We start from the raw sequence: 20,884 nt of genomic DNA, 5'->3' as shown, positions 1-20,884 counted from the left end.
GGCTGAGCAGCTCTGTCAGTCTGTAGCCGTTGACTGTAGCTGCTTCTGACAGCCAGTCTAGCTGGTGCTTTAAGTCATTTCAGTCGCTCCACTTCAGCTGTGATTAGTCTAGTCTCTGTAGCCTCAGAGGGAGGGAAAAACAAAACACCTCAATGACTTTGAATCAGAGTGGGTTATCCTCTTTTAAAAGGCAGAAAGTCTGAATTGGAGGATATTTTGGGGGGGGGTCTCTTTTATGCATTTCACATTTATGAAATAAGAACTAACAGTATTTGTTCCAGTAAGTGGATCAGAACCACCTAAGAGCCCACTCCTCCCACCAGGCCACGCCTCACTAAAAATAGAGGTCCATCACTTGTCTGGCATTTTGTGGTACTGTGGTGACTTTTGTTTTGTGAGATACTGGGAGCTATGTGATTGGCATTTCATATACCAGCAGGGTCACCCAAAGAGCTTCCAGACAAAGAACAGACAATGAAGAAGGAATTGGCTACCTGCATGGGAAGAATGAGCCATTGAAAACCCTATGGATAGCAGCAATACTGTCAGTTACTAGACCCCCCATGAACAACAGAAGAACATTGTCAGAACGTGTGCCAGAAGATGAGCTCTTCAACTTGGAAAGTACTCAAAATACTGGCTGAGGAAGAGGAAGAGCTGACTTTTCATAGGCAAGTCGACCATAATGATGCAAATCGAGGATAGCCATCAGGACCTTCATTTGCTGATGGGCCACAACTCAAAATGAGGAGAAACAGTTCAAATCGTCATTAATAATTGAAACTTGGGATGTATGAAATATGAATCTAGGGACATTGGAAGTCATTAAAAATGAAATGGATAAAAAAAATGAAATGGAATACATAAAGATTGATATTGTAAGCATTAGTTAGCTGAAATGGACTGATATTGACCATTTTGAAACAGAAAATCTTATGGTTTACTCTGCTGGAAATGACACAATCAAGAGAAACAACATTGCATTCATCATCAAAAGGACATTTTAAGATCTATTTTAATGTACAATGTTATCTTTGATAGGATGCTATCTAGCCCCCTTCAAGGAGAACCAATCAATACAAGTATTGTTCAAATTTATGCACCAACCACCCAAAGCCGGTGATGCAGAAATTGAATAATTCTACCACCATATTCAGTCCCAAATTTGTCAGACTTGCTATCAAAATGCTATTGGAATGCAAAAGTTGAAAACAAAGAGGAAGGATCAGTAGTTGAAAAATATGGTCTTGGTGATAGAAACCAAGCTGGAGATCGCATGACAGAGTTTGCAAGACCAATAAATTGCTGATAGCATATACTATATTTTCCAACTTCTGTTCTTTCCTCTTTGGTTCCAACATTTGCACTCCAATCACCAATAATTACCAATTTATCTTGATTGTATGTTAGAATTTGGCATGATTAATGATTTCTTCAAACATTTGATCAACAACAAAAAAGGTGACCATAAATGTGGACTTCTCCAGATGGAATACACGGAAATCAAATTGACTACACCTGTGGGAAGAGACAATAAAAGAAGCTCAATATCAGCAACTGAAACCAGTCCAGGGACTGATTGTGGAACAGATCAGCAATTGTTCATATGTGAGCTCAAGTTGAAGTTCAAGAAAATGCAAACAAGTACACGAGAGTCAATATACAACCTTGATAATAACCCACCAAATTTTGAGAACATCTCTGAATAAAGCACAGTGTCATTTAAAAAAATGGAAATAAAGAAAAGATACAAGTGCATGTCAGAAGAGACTCTGAAACTTACTCTTAATCAGAGAGTAGCTAAGGCAAATGGAAGAAATGATGAAGTAAAGAGCTAAATAGAAAATTTCAAAGGACAACTCGAGAATACAAAGTAAAATATTATCACAAAATGTGCAAAGGCCTAGAGTTAGAAAACGAAAGCAGATCATATTCAGCATATCTTAAACTGAAAGAACTGAAGAAAAATGTCAAGTCTCGAGGTGCAATATTAAAAAATTCTATGGGCAAAATATTGAATGATGAAGGAAACATCTGAGGAAGATGGAAACAATATGGAGTCACTGTATCAAAAAGAATAGACCAACATTCAACCATTTCAGGAGGTAACATATGAGCAAGAACCAATGGTCAGGAAAGAAGAAATTCAAGATGCATGGAAAGCACTAGCCCAAAACAAGATGCCAGGAATTGCTGGAATATCTATTGAAATGTTTCCACAAGCTGATAAAGCACTGGCAGCACTCACACATCTATGTCAGGAAATTTGGAATACAGCTACTTGGCTAACAGACTGGAAGAGATCCATATGTGTATACATACCAAAGAAGGGAGACCAACCGAATGGTCAAATTATGTAACACTATCATTGGCATCACATGTGAGTCAAATTGTACTGAAGCTAATACAACAACAGTTGCATTAATTCATTGACAGAAAGTTACCATATTCAGCATTCAAGAGCCATCGTGGCACAGTGGTTACAGGTTGGATTGCAAACCCCAAGGTCAGAAGTTCAAAACCACCAGTCACTCCGTGGGAGAAAGGCAAGGTTTTCTACTCCCATAATGAGTTACAGTCTCAGAAACTCACAGGGGCAGTTAGTTCTACCCTATACTATAGGGTCAGGATGAGTTGTCATCAACTACAAGGCAGTGAGTTTGGTTTCCCAGAGATTTAAGCCAGATTCAGAAGAGGATGTGGAACAAAGGATATCAGATATCAGATGGATCTTGCCTGAAAGCAGTGAATACCCAAAAGATGTTTACTTATGTTTTATTAACACCCAAGGTATCTGACTGTGTGGATCATAACAAAACATGGATAGTTTTGAGAAGGGAATTCCAGAACACTTTGTCTTGCTCATGTGAAACTTGTACATGGATTAAGAAGCAGTAGCACAAATAGAACAAGGGTAGATTGCACGGTTTAAGAATCAAGAAAGGTGTGCATCCAGGTTGCACCCACCTATTATACTTTTTCAATCTGTATGGTGAGCAAATAATCAGAGAAGCCAAATTATATGAAGAAGAACACAGAATCAGATTTGGAGGAAATATTATTAACAACTAGCTATATGCAGACGACACAGTTTGGCTTGGTGACAAGGATGGGGGACTTGAAGCACTTGCTGGTGAAGATCAAGGATTGCAGCCTTCAATGTGGGATACAACTCAACACAAAGAAAACCAAAATACTCACAACTGAACCAATAGGTAACATGATGATAAATCGAGAAAAACTTGAAGTTGTCAAGGATTTTGTCTTGTCTGGATCCACAAGCAATGCTCCTGGAAGCAGCAGTCAAGAGATGAAAAGATACATTGCACTGGGTAGATCTGCTGCATAAGAGCTCTTTAGAATGTTGAAAAGTTAGGATGTTACTTTAAGCAGGAAGTGCACCTGATCCAAACCATGGTATTTTCATTGGCCTCATCTGCATGTGAAAAGCTTGCCATTGAGTGAAGAAGACCCAGGTAAACTGTATGAATTTGAACCATGGTACTGGCAAAGAATATTGACAGTACCATGGACTGCCAAAAGAACAAACAAAATCTGTCTTGGAAGTACGGCCAGAATTCTCATTAGAAGTAAGGATGGTGAGACTTTGGACATGTTGTCAGTGGAGACCAGTCCCTGGAGAGGCATCATGCTTAGAAAAATGGAAGGGCTGTGAAAAAAGGTTGAAGGCCCTTGAAGAGCTGGATTGACACAGTGACTACAACAAGAGGACTGAGCATAGGAACACTTGGGTGGATGGAGGAGGAGCTGTTATTGTTACATTCTGCTGTGAATAGGTTTGCCATGGACCAGAACCAACTGGATGGCAAACTAACAACAACAACAACAGGGAGAGACATTAAAAAGCCAAAATCACTGCCATTGAGTTCACCTTGATTCAGAGCAACCCGTGAGTTTCCCGAGAGTGTAACTTTTAACAGGAGGGGAAAGCCTCTTTAAGCTACTACTTAGCAGCCCAGCCCATCACCAGGGCTCCACAAGGATAGAGAGAAGCACTGTTAGGGCTGGATAGGGCAGAGGCTGTACACTGGTATATATGAGGGCTGGAGGTACAGGGAATCCAGGGTGGACGATACATTCAGGACCAAGGGTGTGAGGGGCGATGCTGGGAGAGTGGAGGGTGAGTGGGCGGGAAAGGGGGAACTGATTACAAGGATCCACATGTGACCTCTTCCCTGGGAGAGGGACAGCAGAGAACCGGGGAAGGGAGACTCTGGATAGGGCAAGATATGACAAAATAACGATGTATAAATTACCAAGGGCACATGAGGGAGGGGGGAAAGGGGAGGGAGGGGGAAAAAAGAGGACCTGATGCAAAGGGCTTAAGTGGAGAGCAAATGCTTTGAGAATGATTGGGGTAGGGAATGTATGGATGTGCTTTATACAATTGATGTATGAATATGTATGGATTGTGATAAGAGTTGTATGAGTCCCTAATAAAATGTAAAAAAAGAAAAGAGGAGAAAAAAATGATTAGGGCAAAGACTGTACAGATGTGCTTTATACAATTGATGTATGTATATGTATGAACTGTGATAAGAGTTGTATAAGCCCCTAATAAATTGTTTAAAAAAGTGATCCTCAATTCTATCTGAATCCTTGCCAGAGCTGCAAGTTGCCTTAATAAACACGAGCAAAAAAGTACCTCTGGCAGCAGACCGCTCAGGTTCAAATCCAGGCTCTCTAACTTATTGACTATGTGACCTTGGGCAAACCTGGACCTCTCTGTGCTTCCAAAGACTCACTTTCCAGAAGGGAAGTCATAAGCCAACTTTTCTTATTCCTCACTGGGTTGCTTTGAAGATGAAATGAGACATCTGTCTAAAAATGCTTCTGACCATCCCTTGGTTCTCAGAGCTCCACAAATGCTATGGATTACTGTTATTAGATTATGAATGATTTTTTTCCAAGGGTAGTGCAAAGATTAACATCAGTGCTACTTCTCTCTGACAAAATATAAATCCAAATTTCTAAATAGCAGGGTCTGAATGGATGCGCTGTTAACAGCATCTTGCTTTTCTCCCATCACTTGTCACAGTAAATCTGATAAGAAATGCTGGGCTAGGGCCTGCAGCCAAGCCCCTCACTGGCAGCGTGCAGGACCTCAGGTTGTTGGCAGGCCAAGGGGCATCACAATGGCAAGAGGAGACTCCACAAAGGGCCCCTGCTTCCTCCACCACGCCCCCCTTCCCCACATTCAGGGTGAAATGTCAAAATACAATTTTTTTGTCACCTGGAGAAATAATGAGCCCCCTTTCCCGTTGCCTTGGTATCATCAGAGCGCAACAGCCACGTGGGGTAATCACTGTCTCAGTGTTAATGCTGCTCAGTTCAAACATTTACACAGGCCCTGGCGAAATGAAACCCGTGCTTTCTACCTAGGTGGAGTTTCAGGCGATACAGCCCATTTGCTTCTGCTGAAGAGGCTACCTCAGAAAAACAGGAAATAAAAACATAGAGGGTGCCATTGACATTAGGTTTCTCGTTTTCTTCCTTTCTTCCCTACCTTCCTTTCTTCTTCTTGCCCTTCTCTTTCTCTTTTCTTCCTCCCCTCCCTTTGCTCACGTCTTCCTGCCTGCCTTCACCTTCCATCTTCCCTCCCGCACTCCTCCATTTCTTCATCGCTCCTCTCTCCCCACCCCCACCTTTCTCCTTTCCTTCCCTGCCTTTTCCCTTCAGCCTCCCAGTCTCCCTCCTTCACTCTCTCCCTTTCCTCCTTCCTTTCCCCACCTTGTTTTGATCCAGTGATTTGTACTCCTTTCTTCCTCTCATCCCACCCCTCCCCATTGCTGGAGAAACATCAGTTCCTTGTGGCGCTGGTTTCTTGGCGCCAGACCCTGTTCTTTGGGTGTTCACAAGTCTGCGTCCTGTGTGCAAACATAAGACAGACATATGATCAGGGTTGGACAGAAGATGGGATTTGACAGGTGTTCTGCATCCCAAATGTTCAGGAGGCAAAGGTAAAGTCAGGCTCCTGCCTTTAAGGTTATCTCTCCCATTGTAACTGCATCCCACAAAGGCTCCTGCCTCCTGGCCACATGAGGCCTGCTGCCTGCCTTCCTCTAGCTCCTGGGGAATTGGGGCAGCAGTGGCAAGAACAACAAAAATCCCCAGGAGTTGACCAGAAGGGAGGCTGCCTTGCTCGAGAGACGGCCCCCTCACCCACCTGCATGTTGTTGAGATGCAGGTTCTCATCCCTGTGGCTGGGCAAGAAACGCCTCCTCTCCAAACGCAGTGGCTTCAAACAAGGACCATCATCGTGTGGTTGCTGGGAGGCCACTGGGTCGTGCTTGGAGTCTCCCATGAGTTGGCAGTCACATGGGAGCTGGGGCAGGGGCCTCTGGTGACTCCAGTGCCTACACGTGCACTCAGAGGGCTGGCAGCTGAAGCTGGCCATTAGCTGGGTGCTTAGCTAGGTTGTTGTTTGGAGTGTCTCCACGTGGCCTTTCCAGGTGGCTCAGGCTTCTTTCAGCATAGTGTTCGGGTGCTGAGAAGTGTCCTGAGAGGTAGCACGTGGAGGCTAGACATTCTAAGGGTGAGCACTCAAGAAGAAGTCTTTGAAGGGATTTTTCAGAAGCCGTGAAGCACTTTGGGGGAGGAAAGGGGGTTGCCCAAACTAGATGTCACAGTGTCATCTTCTCCATAATCTATTGGTCACAGAGGTCATGAAACATCCCAATTTAAGGGGAAAGGACATAGACTCTACCTTCCTATAGGTAGCCTGTCAAGGAATTTGGGGGTCACATACGAAGACTGGGAGACCCTGGGTGGCACAAATGGTTAAGGACTCAACGTATCAAGAGGTGGGCAGTTGCACCCCTCAGAACAAATAACTAATGGCCTGCTTCTAGAAGCCCACAGGCTTGAGAATCCTGTGATTTGTAGTTTCTCCCTGGCACCCAGGGGGTCCTCGGGAGCCAGAACCAACATAACAGCAACGGGTTGGGTTTTTGTTGGTTTTGTTTGGGCTAATATTAAAATGACTAGTATGAAATGATATATGTATTGTGTTTAACTCTCAGGACTCTGATTATGCTGAAGTTGAACAAAACCGTCTGCCTCTTCTATGAACGCCAGCCGATGGAGGCAAAGGGTGAGGGTCTAGAGGAAGAATGAATGTCAAATTCCCGTCCTCATGTTTCAGCTGTCCTTAAAGGGCACAGGGGATAAACCAGATGTCTTTGATATGATTTTAGCCTAATGACGTGCTAGTATGATGATGAGCAGCCTGAAAAGTGGTTTTAACTAATGTGATCCAAAATTTGAAAAGTTGACGATTTCACATCGAATTTTATATTCTCAGCATCTCAGTTACAAACAGAAAATCAGGCCTTAAAATCCTTGCATTTCCCCAAGGCAACAACAGTCTGGAGCTAGAATTTGAATGTCCCCTGTGGATGAGCTGACACGTGCCTGTTAACCACAGTCCCCATCCATCCCTATTGCCCCCAACACAGAGGTTGGCTACAAGTATCCTTTATCTATATGGCTAAAAAGGTTAGTTGGTTTGGATTGGGTTGCTAGTTTTTCCTGTTTTGTTTTTGCTTACTTTTGATTTTTGGGGGGCTAGGAAATGGTGTGTATTTTGGTACCATGTCTTCCAAAGCGAGAAAATAAAACCCAGTAAGCCAAGAAGGTCAAACAGTCTAGATTAATGATGAAAGGAGGAGCCCTGTTGGTGAAGTAGATTATGAGTTGGACTTCTAACGGGAAGATCAGAAGTTCGAAACTCCCCCCACTCCCACTCCACAAGAGAAAGATGAGATTTTCTACTCCTATAAAGATTTACAGCCTTGGAAACCCACAGGGGCAGTTCTATACTCTGTCCAAAGGGTTGCTATATGTCAGAATTGATTCCAGGGTAGTGAGGTTTTCTTGATTGACATAAATAATTTTTGGTGAGTATTGAAAAAAATCAGTCAATATTATTTTTAATACACATCAAAGAAGGTCCACATTAATTGTTCACACAACCCTGCCACCTTCTTTCTTTATTCCCTTGCCTCCCACTCTCCTTTCTTCCTCCCTATGGTCTTTTATCTCATTCTTTTTCTTTCAAGGGTTAGCCTAGGAGTGGGAAAGTCTGACTAATTCTTAACCAAAAGACTAAATTGGTTTTATTGTTGGTGTTATTACTTGGGTTAATTTTTTTTTCTTTTCTCTTCTTCTATTGGTTTGTGTCATGTAACCCAGAAAATGGGAAACATTTGGAACATCAAAACACTATCCTTTCTCAGTAGACTACAAGCATTAAAGGCAACAGAGATAAATACTCCAATAATAACAATAACATACAAGGATAGCTAGAGAGATAAATAGATAGATAGAAAAACCACAAAATCTTAGCAGTTGTGGGAAGGAAAATGGGACTAGCCCCATGAATAAATATAGGTTTGCCAGAGAATAGTTCTATATACATATTAGCATATACTACAAATATGCCCATGAATATAATAGTGCATCCAGGAGGCATAGTTATGAAAATGTCTTAGCTATAACAAAACCCCTTGAGGGAGCGTGTCCTAAATATGGGGGATCAGGAACATAGCTCTGAGAGACCTCAAGATCAATTGGTACAAACTAGCTCACAAAGACAATGTTCTGTATCCATCAGGGAAGTGACTGGGGTCTTCAAAAGCTAGTGAGTAGCAAACTAAAAGTCAGTTCTTGGTCTCACCCTATGTGTTGGACAGGGTTCTCTAGAGAGACAAAACCATATTGCTAGTAATTATATATAAATATATCTATAAAGCTAGATATACAATACAAGAAATGAACCACTAAATTATATACAGATAGATAACACAAGAAACTAACAGTTAAATTATAAAACAGTGAGACACTAGCAGTCCTTTAAGGCTTGAGAGCCGCCAGTTGCCAGTCCCTTTCTGTAGAGAGAGCTGGGCTATAGATACCCAGGCAGCAAACAGCAAGGCAAGTCACCAACTGTCACCAACTGTCAGTCCCCAGCTCCAGAGACGAACATTCCAATCCTGTGGGATTAAATGGACCTCAACTTACAGCGACACAGTCCACAAGCTAGGCATCCCACAGACAGTGTACCCCTTTAAATTGAGGCACAGAACAAGCAAGGTGAGGCTCACGAAGCCATTTATCCCTCTGCCCTTCGATTAATCCTACTTGTGTTTATCGGCCAGGCTGGCACAATAAACTATTGCACCCTGTCTGGAGCAAATAACAGTGAAGAAAATCAAGATGCCTGGCAACAATTAGTCCAAATCAGTAATGGACTATGCGTACCTCAGCCTCTATGATGCTAAGGTCAGAAGAACTAAATGGTGCCTGCCTATCACAAACAGCTGCTCTGAAAGGGATCATGGTACATGATGCTAGATAGAGTGGGGAGTAATGTGTAAGAAAACTGAAAGTCATACTACTACTACCAATAGTAATAATAATAATGATAAAAGATGAGGTTTATTGGTTAGATAGACTAGTGAGATCCCCACTACTATGGTCCTTCATCACCCTTCAGGTCTGGAACTGAATTCAACCCCCTGAAAAATGAACAGGTTTATAAAGTGAACCTTATGAGAATCAAAGATTGCAGCCCTCAGTATGGATTACAACTCAATGTCAAGAAGACACACATGCTCACAACTTGATCAATAGGTACCATGATAAATGGAGAAGTTTGTTGTTGTTGTTTTATTTGTTGTTATTTGTTGAAGTTGTCACGGATTTTTGTCTTGATGAGGTCTATAATCAATGCTCTTGGAAGCTGCAATCATGAGATCAAATGACGCATTGCATATGGATACATTTGGTGCACAATACGTCTGTAGAGTGCTAAAAAGCAAGGATGTTACTTTGAGGACTAAGGTGCACCTTACCCAAGCCATAGTAATTTAAATTGCTTCATAAGTATGTGAAAGTCAGACATTGAATAAGGAAGGCTGAAGAAGAATTGATATGTTTGAATTGTGGTGCTGGTGAAGAATATTGAAAGTAACATGGCCTGCCAAGGGAACAAACAGATCTGTCTTAGAAGAAGTATGGTCAGAGGGCTCCTTAAAGGCAAGGATGGTGAGACTTCCTCTCACATACTTTGGTCATGTTATTAAGAGAGACTAGTCCCTGGAGAAGGACATCATGCCAGGTGAAGTAGAGGGACAGTGAAAGAGAGGAAGCCCCTTAAGGAGATGGATTGACAGTGACTGAAACAAGGGGCTAAAGCTTGGGAACAATTAGGAGAATAATTCAGGGCTAGGTAGTGTTTCTTTCTGTTTGGCATAGGGTCAATGTGGGTTGCAACTGGCTCAATGGCACCTGATAAGAACAACTACACCAAAATGAATCATAGCACTGAGGAGCACACATTCCTCAGAACCATCAACCATTCAAAAGCAAATAGGCAGTATTTGCCCAAGGCCAAATTCAAAAGGCAGGCAAGGTTAGGGGAGAAGGGTGAATGAAAACAGGAAGCAGAGTTTCAATGGCATGAGTGATATTGCATTGCAGGAGATTGTCATCAATGTCACATAACAAAACGTGTATAAATTGTTACATGCAAAGCTGATTTTCTCTGTAAATCTTAACCCACCTTACAATAAAAAGTTTCTTTTTTAAAAAAAAAAGACACCATCGTTCATATTATAGACACAGCCAAAGATCTCCTGGACAATCCTAAAATGATCTCCCAAATGATTGGGGTAGTTAGCCCTCCCCAGGGAGTTCTACCCATTGAACCGCTGGGCGGTTATGGCTGCAATTATATTTCAGGCCAGAAGAGGCAGCAGAGGCCTGGTTGTTCAAATGCTGCAAAACTACCAGACAATGGGCAGTTTCTTTCCACGGACGACTAGCGGCTCTGTCATATCCATGTCTGGTGTTCAACACTTGGCGACAGAATCCAGCCCGCTGGGTTTGGGTGGGGTCTGTTTCTCACCCATGCTTGGCTTGGGAGTGTTCTATGGCATCCACAAAGTGGAGTCCTCTCCTTTCTGATGTCCCGAGAAAGCTGTTTTCTCCTTTTTCTCTCTCTGGCCCTCTTCCCAAGAACCCTGGGGTTCACTCTGCTTTCCTCTGGTTGATGTTTCTCAGGCAGTTACTTGACCTTGGTTCATCTACTGCAGGTGACCATTTGCAAGGAACTGTACCGTCCTTGGATGGTATTGTTCATGAGCTAGGCTGCGAACTACGGGTTAAAGGTTTGAGTTCACCCAGAGGTGCCTTCCAAGCAGGGCCTGGTGATATGCCTCTGGAAAAAAAACCCACCCCAGCCATGGAAAATTCTAGGGACTGGACTTCTCTAACACACTTGGGCTCTCCATGAGTCCGAGTTGACTCAATGGCAATTGGTTGCTGGTATCTGTCAGAGCCCCCATTAAAATGTGTTCTTTTTTCGATAACAACATAAACTCACTGCCATGTAGTCAATTTTGACTCAGTATAGAACACCCCCTGCGGTTTCCTCGCTTGCTATTCTTTAAGGAAACAGAAAGCCTTTGCTTTCCCCTGCAGAGTGGCTTGTGGTTTCAACTACTGACTTTGAGGTTAGCAGGCACCATAGCACCATGATTCCTAAGGATGCTGATAGAAAGGGAGAACCTTGTGGAATGTAATTTAAAATTCTTTAATTATCTAGACTTACTTAACTGGAAGAGTCCCAGAGACTATGACCCTGAGTTACTCTTCAAACCTTGAATTGAAACTATCCCCTGAAGTCATCTTTAAACTAAATAACAATTTAGCTCTTAAAGGATTGCATCCTTGAGTATTGCAGTCTTTAAAAAATCAGCACAAAACTAAATGGGTTACAGATAATTCAAAATATATGTGAGAGGGTTGTGGCAGAGAGATTAAGTAAAAAGAAAGGAAACACCTAGAATAGAAAGAACAAGAATGTTAATTCAATATGAAGAGTGTGACCAATGTCACTGAACATTGTGTCCAGAAAGGGTTGAAATGGAACAGATTTTGCTTTGTATGTTTTCACATATCAAAATTAAATATTAGTAGAAAAAAAGAGAGACTCGCATCTGTTTGAGGCAGACTACCAAATACTGGGTTATATATAATGCTAAGTATTGAATATTATCCCATTTTCGTATGGAAAGCCAAGGATGGAGTGAGGCATTCACAGGGGAGATGGCATTTGAATGATCCGGGAATATGGCTAAGAAGATGCTCATTCCCGAGTGTTTCCACTGGGTTCGCAAACACACCAGCAAATGAATGTCAAATAACCCGTCTCACCGTCTAACTCAGAGCTGTGCAACCAAACTCTCTTCTATGATGAAAATGTTCCAGAGCAGTGATCCTCAACCTGTGGGTCGCGACCCCCATGGGGGGGGAGGGGTCGAACAATGCTTTCACAGGGGTAATCCGATTCATCACAGTAGCAATATTATAGTTATGAAGTAGCAACAAAAATAATTTTATAGTTGGGGTAGCACCACACATGAGGAACTATATGAAAGTGTCACAACATTAGGAAGGTTGAAAACCACTGTTCTAAAGGCATGACATCCAATCTGGTAGCTACTACATTTTATCAGGAAAGACCAGTCCATGGAAAGGGACATCATGCTCGGTAAAACTGAAGGTCCACAAGAAAAGAGACTGACCATCAAGGAGATGGGCTGACACCATGGCTGCAACAATGGACTCTAACCTAACAACCATGGCAAGATTTGGCACAAGATCAGGCAGTGTCCTCAAAGTAACATCCTTGATCTTCAGTCTTTTTAAAAGATCTGTTGTAGCACATTTAGCCAATGCAGCGTGTCATTTGATGTCTTGACTAATGCTTCCTTGAGCATTGATCTGGCTTAGGGTTTAAAAATTCCCCTTGGCTTCTCAATCATACAGGAGGCCCACACAGTGATCATCTTTCCTCACTACAGAGTGTCATGCCCCACTCACATTGGTATCCTTGCTGTTCCAGGAAGAAGCTTGGAGAACCCAATCACAAGGCCTTTTGCACTGACTGTCTCCTACCTGGAACACTTTCCCCACCGCGAGATGGCCACTCCTGTGCCTTCCTGCCTTATTCAAGTTCTGCACTGTCAATGAGATCTTCCTTGGCTGTGATGCACTACTTGCCCCAAGTTTCCCATCCAGCTCAGTTTAGTGAGAAAAATCTCACTGCTACCTGCAGGGGTGGGAGCCTCGGCACTGGCATCTCAGAGAATGGAGCATAATCAGAACAGAAATGAGACCCTACCTCTCATGCTAAAAGGCTGCTAACTGCAAGGTCTAAACCACCACACAACCAGCCACTTCTCAGGAGAAAGGCTGAAAGTTAGTCTCAGAAACCTACAGGGGAAGTTCTACCCTGTCTTATAGGGTCATTATGAATCAGTATCAACTCTATGGCAGTAAATTTGCATTTGGGGGGGCGCGTTCTAAGGAGCTCTGGGTCACATACCCTGATCAATCCAACTGGCAGCTGCATCAGCTGGCTAAGGCTTCAAAAGACTGAGTACGTAACCCAGGGCTCAGTGCTGTTGGCAGAAACTTGTGGGGGGTCAGAAGGACTTGAGGTGATGGTGTCCTTCTCAGTGGCCTCAGATAATCTTCTCCCCGGTCTGGGCATCAGCATCTTCTTTGCAAAATGGGATGATTGCATTAGAGAACCACTAAACTCCTACATACCTGAGCAACCAGGAAGCAATTGTGAATCCTGGAGAGGAGCAAAGACTATGCTGGTGGCTCTGCAAATCTTGGGAAGCCTGGATCCGATGTGGCTGGAACTGTCCACTGCGAGGCACCAAGAATCCCGAGAGCTGTGGTTCAGGTCTCCCCCTTGCCTGTGTACCATGGAAGATTTAATAAATGTTCTCCTCATGCTACCTTTAGGATCCTTGGTGGCAAAGTGGCAAAATCCCTTCACGTTGGCCTGCTAACTGCAGGGTTGGCAGTTCAAACGCACCTACTGCATTCCTGTAGAAAGGGCAGCTTTCAACTCCCACAAAGAATTGTTGTTTCAGAAATCCACAAGGACAGTTGTATCCTGTAACTATGAGTCAGAACTGGCACAATAGCAGTGCGTGAGTGAGCTTTAAACTACATTTGAGACTGGGGTCTATTTTGAATTCCCCTACCTGTCCATTGGGTGTCATGGGAAGAAAGTAGATAGGAGAAAAAAGGGTAGGAGGCAGTGAGGGAGGAGGGTAGAATGTACTGGAATAACACATTCTGGCAGAAAATTGTGTGTATGTGTGTGTGTGCGTGTTCTATTGTAATTCACACAGAGTATGGGTGGGGGAGGGAACTGAAAAAGTAATTATCCATGAAAAAGAAAATTTTTTTTCTTTGGTGATTTTCCTTTTGTTGAGCTAAGGGATGGAGAATGTACTGCATAGGCGTGACCAGCCACTAGACCGGTGTGCTGTTAACACACCCTCCTGCCTTTGCATACTGGGGGCCTCTCTGTAAACAGAAGTGACTTGTGACTTCTGATTTCCTGGGGCTCTAAAGAGAACCCGAGAATAGAAGTTTTAAATCGTGAACAAAGGGGAGACAAAGGGTTAATGAGAGGACAGAAGTTTGAAGTTTCATTGGATGAACACAGCGCCAGCATCCAACAAACATGCCAAAGGCTGAACTCTGCCCGGAAGTAATGAATGAGCACTGCCTTTAGCCCGTGTCCTCACTCTCCCCGTCTCCTGCACTCCAAGCCAGCCTCACTAAGAGTAGTCAAAGGTGACATGATGGTCCTTTCATCTCTCTCTGACCCCTCACACTGCCTTCACCTCTATCCATGTTGCTTCATCCTTCCCCCTTCTCCCTGATCTTCCTCTTTGAAAGATCTAATTCACACTAACTGGTAAAAGTCAGCTAGCACACAAGAGAGGAGACATCTCCTTCCTCAGCCTATACTGCAGAAAAGGAAACTCGGGCTTGTGCTCATTTGCCCAAATGGCAAAGGTCCCATCAGGGGCAGGGCCATGATGTGAAAATTCAAGCAAGCAGCCCCAGAGCCAGAGCTCCCAACCCTCATCCACTGCAGTTCACGTTCATGGGGTGAAGTGGTGAAACGCTAACCAGAAACTGAGAGTCAATGTAGATACCCAAGGCTTACTTGCCAGGGCACTCACTCACTGCCATTGAGTCAATGCTGACTCATAACAACCCTATAGGACAGGGTAGAATTCCCCTGTGAGTTACTGAGGATGTATCTCTTTATAGGAATAGAAAGCCCCATCTTTCCCTTGTGGCGTGGCTAGTGGTTTTAAACTGTTGCACAAAGCATAACCATGACACCATCAGGACCCCAAAACATGCCAGGGCAATCAATGGTTCTGTGAGATCTCTCAGGATAGAGATATACCTTGCTCCTTGGCTACACACGAGAAAGCATTCACCTCCAAGCCTAGTTTGTGATCCAAGTGAGTTTTATGAGAATTAGAAGAAGTTTCAGGTTTATAAAGGCACCTGCAGGGCTCTTCAGAAATGTGCTTCTCCTTAGAAGCTTCCCTGAAAGTCACGAGGTCTGCTCTCTGCTCCTGCCTTTTAAATTACTCCAAGAGGTGGGGCGTGCTGGTGACCCTGGTTGAACTCATTGGCTGAACTGAATTCACCTGGCCTTGGTGGGCCAATTCAGGTGCAGAACACACCCAGGTGTACCTCCCCTTCCTGGCTGGGAACCTGAGCCTTTGAGCATGCGCAGTGTACCACTCGTTCATGGGACAAAGGCTCAGACTGCTGACCCTGCGTAATGGATGCCTCAGTCCCTAAGCTAAACTACCTAGCAGTTCCAAAACCCCACTGCTGTGTAGTGTTCATAAACTTTGGCAGGAACACATCCTTACCACGAAGAATCCTGGTGGCCCAATGGCTAAGCACTTGGGCTTTAGACCGCGGTCAGTAGCAATACATTTGAAAAAGGTCTTTCCATTGTAAACATTCCACCCCACTGCCATCAAACGCAAAGAACCTCTGGTGACATGGCGGGCTACTCACAGAGCTACTAAATGCAAAGTCTTTGTCCGTTTTACACACTCACACACACAAACTCACACTCATACTCTTTCAAAATCTCTGGAGGGCTTCTGATGTCGTGTCCTTTTTACACACACACACACACACACACACACACACTTGCAGTATCTCTGGAGGGTAACTGACTTCGTGTCCTTTTTACACACACACAAACACACACCCACTCTCATACCCCTGCAGAAACTCTAGAGGGCTTCTGACTTCGTGTCCTTTTTAGTCACACACAAAAAAAACACTCACACCCATGCAGAATCCCTGGAGGGCTTCTGACTTCGTGTCCTTTTCACTCACACTCACACACAACCTTCCAGAATCTCTTGAGGGCTTCTGACATCGTGTACTTTTTATACACACAAACACACACACACACACACACACATACTCACACTCATACCTTTGCAGAATCCCTAGTGGGCTTCTAAATTCGTGTACTTTTTTACAAACACACACACACACACACACACACCATGGTAGAATCTCTAGAGAGCCTCTGACTTCGTGTCCTTTTTACACACACACACACACACACACACTTTCAGAATCTCTGGAGGATTTCTGATTTAATGTCCTTTTTACAAACACAAACACACACACACACACTTACAGAATCTCTATAAGGCTTCTGGTTTCGTGTCCTTTTTACACACACAAACAAACACGCACCCTTGCAGAATCTCTGTAGGGCGTCTGATTTCATATCTTTTTTACACACACATACACACAAAAACACTTGCAAAATCTCTAAAGGGCTTCTGACTTTGTACGCTTTACTTACACACACACACACACACACACACACACACACTCATGCCCCTACAGAATCTCTGGAGTACTTCTGACTTCGTGTCCTTTTTAGGACACACACACACATACCCTTCCAGAATCACTAGAGGGCTTCTGATTTTGTTTCATTTTTACACACACAGACACAAAGACGCACCCTTGGAGAATCTCTGGAGAGCTTCTGACTTTGTGTCCTGTTTACACACACACACACACACACACACACACACACAAACAAACAAACACTCACACCCTTGTAGAATCGCTGGAGGGCTCTGACTTCATTCTTTTTTTACACACACACACTCATACATTTGCAGAATCTCTTGAGTGCTTCTGACTTCGTGTCCTTTACACACACACCCTTGCAGAATATCTAGAGGGCTTCTGACATCGTGTCATTTTTATACACACACACATACTCACACTCATACCCTTGCAGAATCTCTGGAGGTCTTCTGATTCTTCTCCTTTTCACACACACACACATATACATACACACCATTGCAGAATCTCTGGAAGGCTTCTGATTTAGTGTTCTTTTTACACACACACACACACACACACACACTATGACGCACCCTTGCAGAATCTCTGGAGGTCTAATGAATTTGTGTCTTTTTTAGTCACACACACACAAACACTCACACCCTTTCCTAATCTCTGGAGGGCTTCTGACTTTGTGTCCTTTACACTCACATGCACACACAACCTTCAAGAATCTCTAGAGGGCTTCAGATATGGTGTCCTTTTTAAACACACACACACACACACACACACACACACATACTCACACTCATACCCTTGCAGAATCTCAGGAGAGCTTCTGACATCTCCTTTTTACAGACACACACACATACACACCGTTGCTGAATCTCTAGAAGGCTTCTGAATTGGTTTCCTTTTTACACAAACACACAAACAATCTTGCAGAATCGCTGGAGGGCTTCTGACTTTGTGTCTTTTTACAAACACACAGACACTCACACACAGACCCTTGCAGAATCTCTAGAGGGCTTCTGACTTCGTGCCCTTTTTACACACACACACACACTCACGCTCTTGCAGAATCTATGGAGGGCTTCTGACCTCGTATCTTTTGTACACACACACGCACACACACCCTTGCAGAATATCTGCAAGTCTTCTGACTTTGTTTCCTTTTTACACACACACACACTCACATACAGACCCTCGCAAACTCCCTAGAGGGCTTCAGACTTCTGGTTCTTTTTACACAAACACATACACACACCATTGCAGAATCTCTAGAGGGCTTCTGACTTCGTGCCCTTTTTACACACCCACACACACTCACACTCATACACTTGCAGAATCTATGGAGGGTTTCTGGCTTCATGTCCTTTTTACACACACACACACCCGCACACTCACACTCATACACTTGCCGAATATCTGCAGGTCTTCTGACTTCGTGTCCTTTTTACACACTCGCACACACACATGCACACATACACGCACCCTTGCAGAATCTCTGGAGGGCTTCTGACTTCACCTTTTTACACACACACACACACACACACACTATCACGCACCCTTGCTGAATCTCTGGAGGGCTTCTGAATTCATGTCTTTTTTGACACTCACTCACAAACACTCACACCTTTGAAGAATCTCTGGAGGGCTTCTGACTTCGTGCCCTTTTCACACACACACACTCACACACCCTTGCAGAATCTCAGGAGAGCTTCTGACTTTATGTCCTTTACACTCACACCCACACACATCCTTGCAAATCTCTAAAAGGCTACTGATTTGATTTCCTTTTTACACAAACACACACACAATTTTGCAGAATCGCTGGAGGGCTTCTGACTTCGTGTCCTTATTACACATACACACACACACTCATACACACTCTCACTCAGACCCTTGGAGTATCTCTAGAGAGCTTCTGACTTCTTGTTCTTTTAACACAAACACACACACACACACCATGGCAGAATCTCTAGAGGGCTTCTGACTTCATGCCCTTTTTACACACACACACACACACACACACACACACACACACACACACCCTTTCTGAATCTCTGGACGGTGTCTGAATTAATGTCTTTTTTACAAACACACTCACACTCTTGCAGAAACTCTAGAGGGCTTCTGACTTCGTGTCCTTTTTACACACACACTCACACACCCTTGCAGAATCTCTAGAGTGCTTCTGACTTAGTGTCCTTTTTACACTCACAAACACACACACTGACACTCATACATTTGCAAAATCTCTGGAGGGCTTCTGACTTCGTGTCATTTTTACACACACACACACACACACACACACACACACACACACACACCCTTGCAGAATATCTGCAAGTCTTCTGACCTCGGGTCCTTTGTACACATACACGCACACACACCCTTGCAGAATATCTGCAGGTCTTCTGACTTCATGTCCTTTTTGAACAATAACACACAGATGCACACATGCACGCACTCTTGCAGAATCTCTGGAGGGCTTCTGACTTCTCCTTTTTACACATACACATACAGACCATTGCAGAATCTCTAGAAGGCTTCTGAATTACTGTCCTTTTTACACACACACACACACACACACACACTATCACGCACCCTTCCTGTATCTCTGGAGGGTTTCTGAATTCATGTCCTTTTTTGACACACACACAAGCACTCACAACTTTGAAGAATCTCTGGAGGGCTTCTGACTTCGTGCCCTTTTGACACACACTCATTCACTTGCAGAATCCCTTGAGAGCTTCTGATATCGTGTCCTTTACACTCACACCCACACACATCCTTGCAAATCTCTAGAAGGCTACTGATTTGGTTACTTTTTACACAAACACACACATAATCTTGCAGAATTTCTGGACTGCTTCTGACTTCGTGTCCTTTTTACAAACACACACACACACACACACACACTCACACTCAGACCCTTGCAGAATATCTAGAGGGCTTTTGACTTCGTGTTTTTTTACACACACACACACACACACACACATACATGCACCCTTGCAGAATCTCTGAAGGGCATCTGATTTCATGTCCTTTTTAAACACACACACACACACACTCACACTCTTGCAGAATATCTGCAGGTCTTCTGACTGCGTGTCCTTTTTATACACACACACACACACACACACACAAGCACTCACACTTGAAGAATCTCTGGAGGGCTTCTGAGTTCCTGTCCTTTTTACACACCCAAATGCACACTGGCAGAATCTCTGGAGGGCTTCTGACTTCGTTTCCATTTTACACACACCCATGCACACATGCACGCACCCTTGCAGAATCTCTTGAGGTATTCTCACTTTGTGTCCTTTTTACACACACAGACACTTGCAGAATCTCTGGAGGGCTTCTGATTTTGTGTCCTTTTTAGACACTCACACACACACAAACTTTGAAGAATATCTGTAGGGCTTCTGACTTCCTTTCCTTTTTACACACTCACACACACCCTTGCACAATCTCTGGAGGTCTTCTGACTTCGTGTCCTTTTTACACACACACACAAACTCACACTCATACACTTGCAGAAACTCTGCAGGGCTTCTGACTACATGTCCTTTTTACACACACACTCACACTCAGACCCTTGCAGAATCTCAGGAGAGCTTCTGATTCCGTGTCCTTTTTACAAACACACACACACACCATGGCAGATTCCCTAGAGGTCTTCTGACTTCGTGTCCTTTTTACACACACACACACACACACACACACACGGTTGCAGAATCTCTGGAGGGTTTCTGAATTAATTTCCTTTTTGCAAGCACAAACACACACACACACACACACACATTCTCTTGCAGAATCTCTAAAAAGCTTCTGGTTTCCTGTCCTTTTTCCACGCACACACACACACACACACGCACGCACGCACGCACCTTTGCAGAATCTCTGTAGGGCGTCTGATTTCATGTCTTTTTACACACACACAAACACACACACACACAGAGAAAACCATTGCAGAATCTCTGGAGGGCTTCTGACTTTGTCCGTTTTACACACTCACACACGCAAACTCACACTAATACCCTTGCACAATCTCTGAAGGCCTTCTGATGTCGTGTCCTTTTTACACACACACACACACGCACCCTTGCAGTTT

This window comes from Tenrec ecaudatus (genome assembly GCF_050624435.1).
Source record: "Tenrec ecaudatus isolate mTenEca1 chromosome 14 unlocalized genomic scaffold, mTenEca1.hap1 SUPER_14_unloc_8, whole genome shotgun sequence".
Lineage (NCBI taxonomy): Eukaryota > Metazoa > Chordata > Mammalia > Afrosoricida > Tenrecidae > Tenrec > Tenrec ecaudatus.
Note: the sequence above shows the minus strand (reverse complement) of the source record.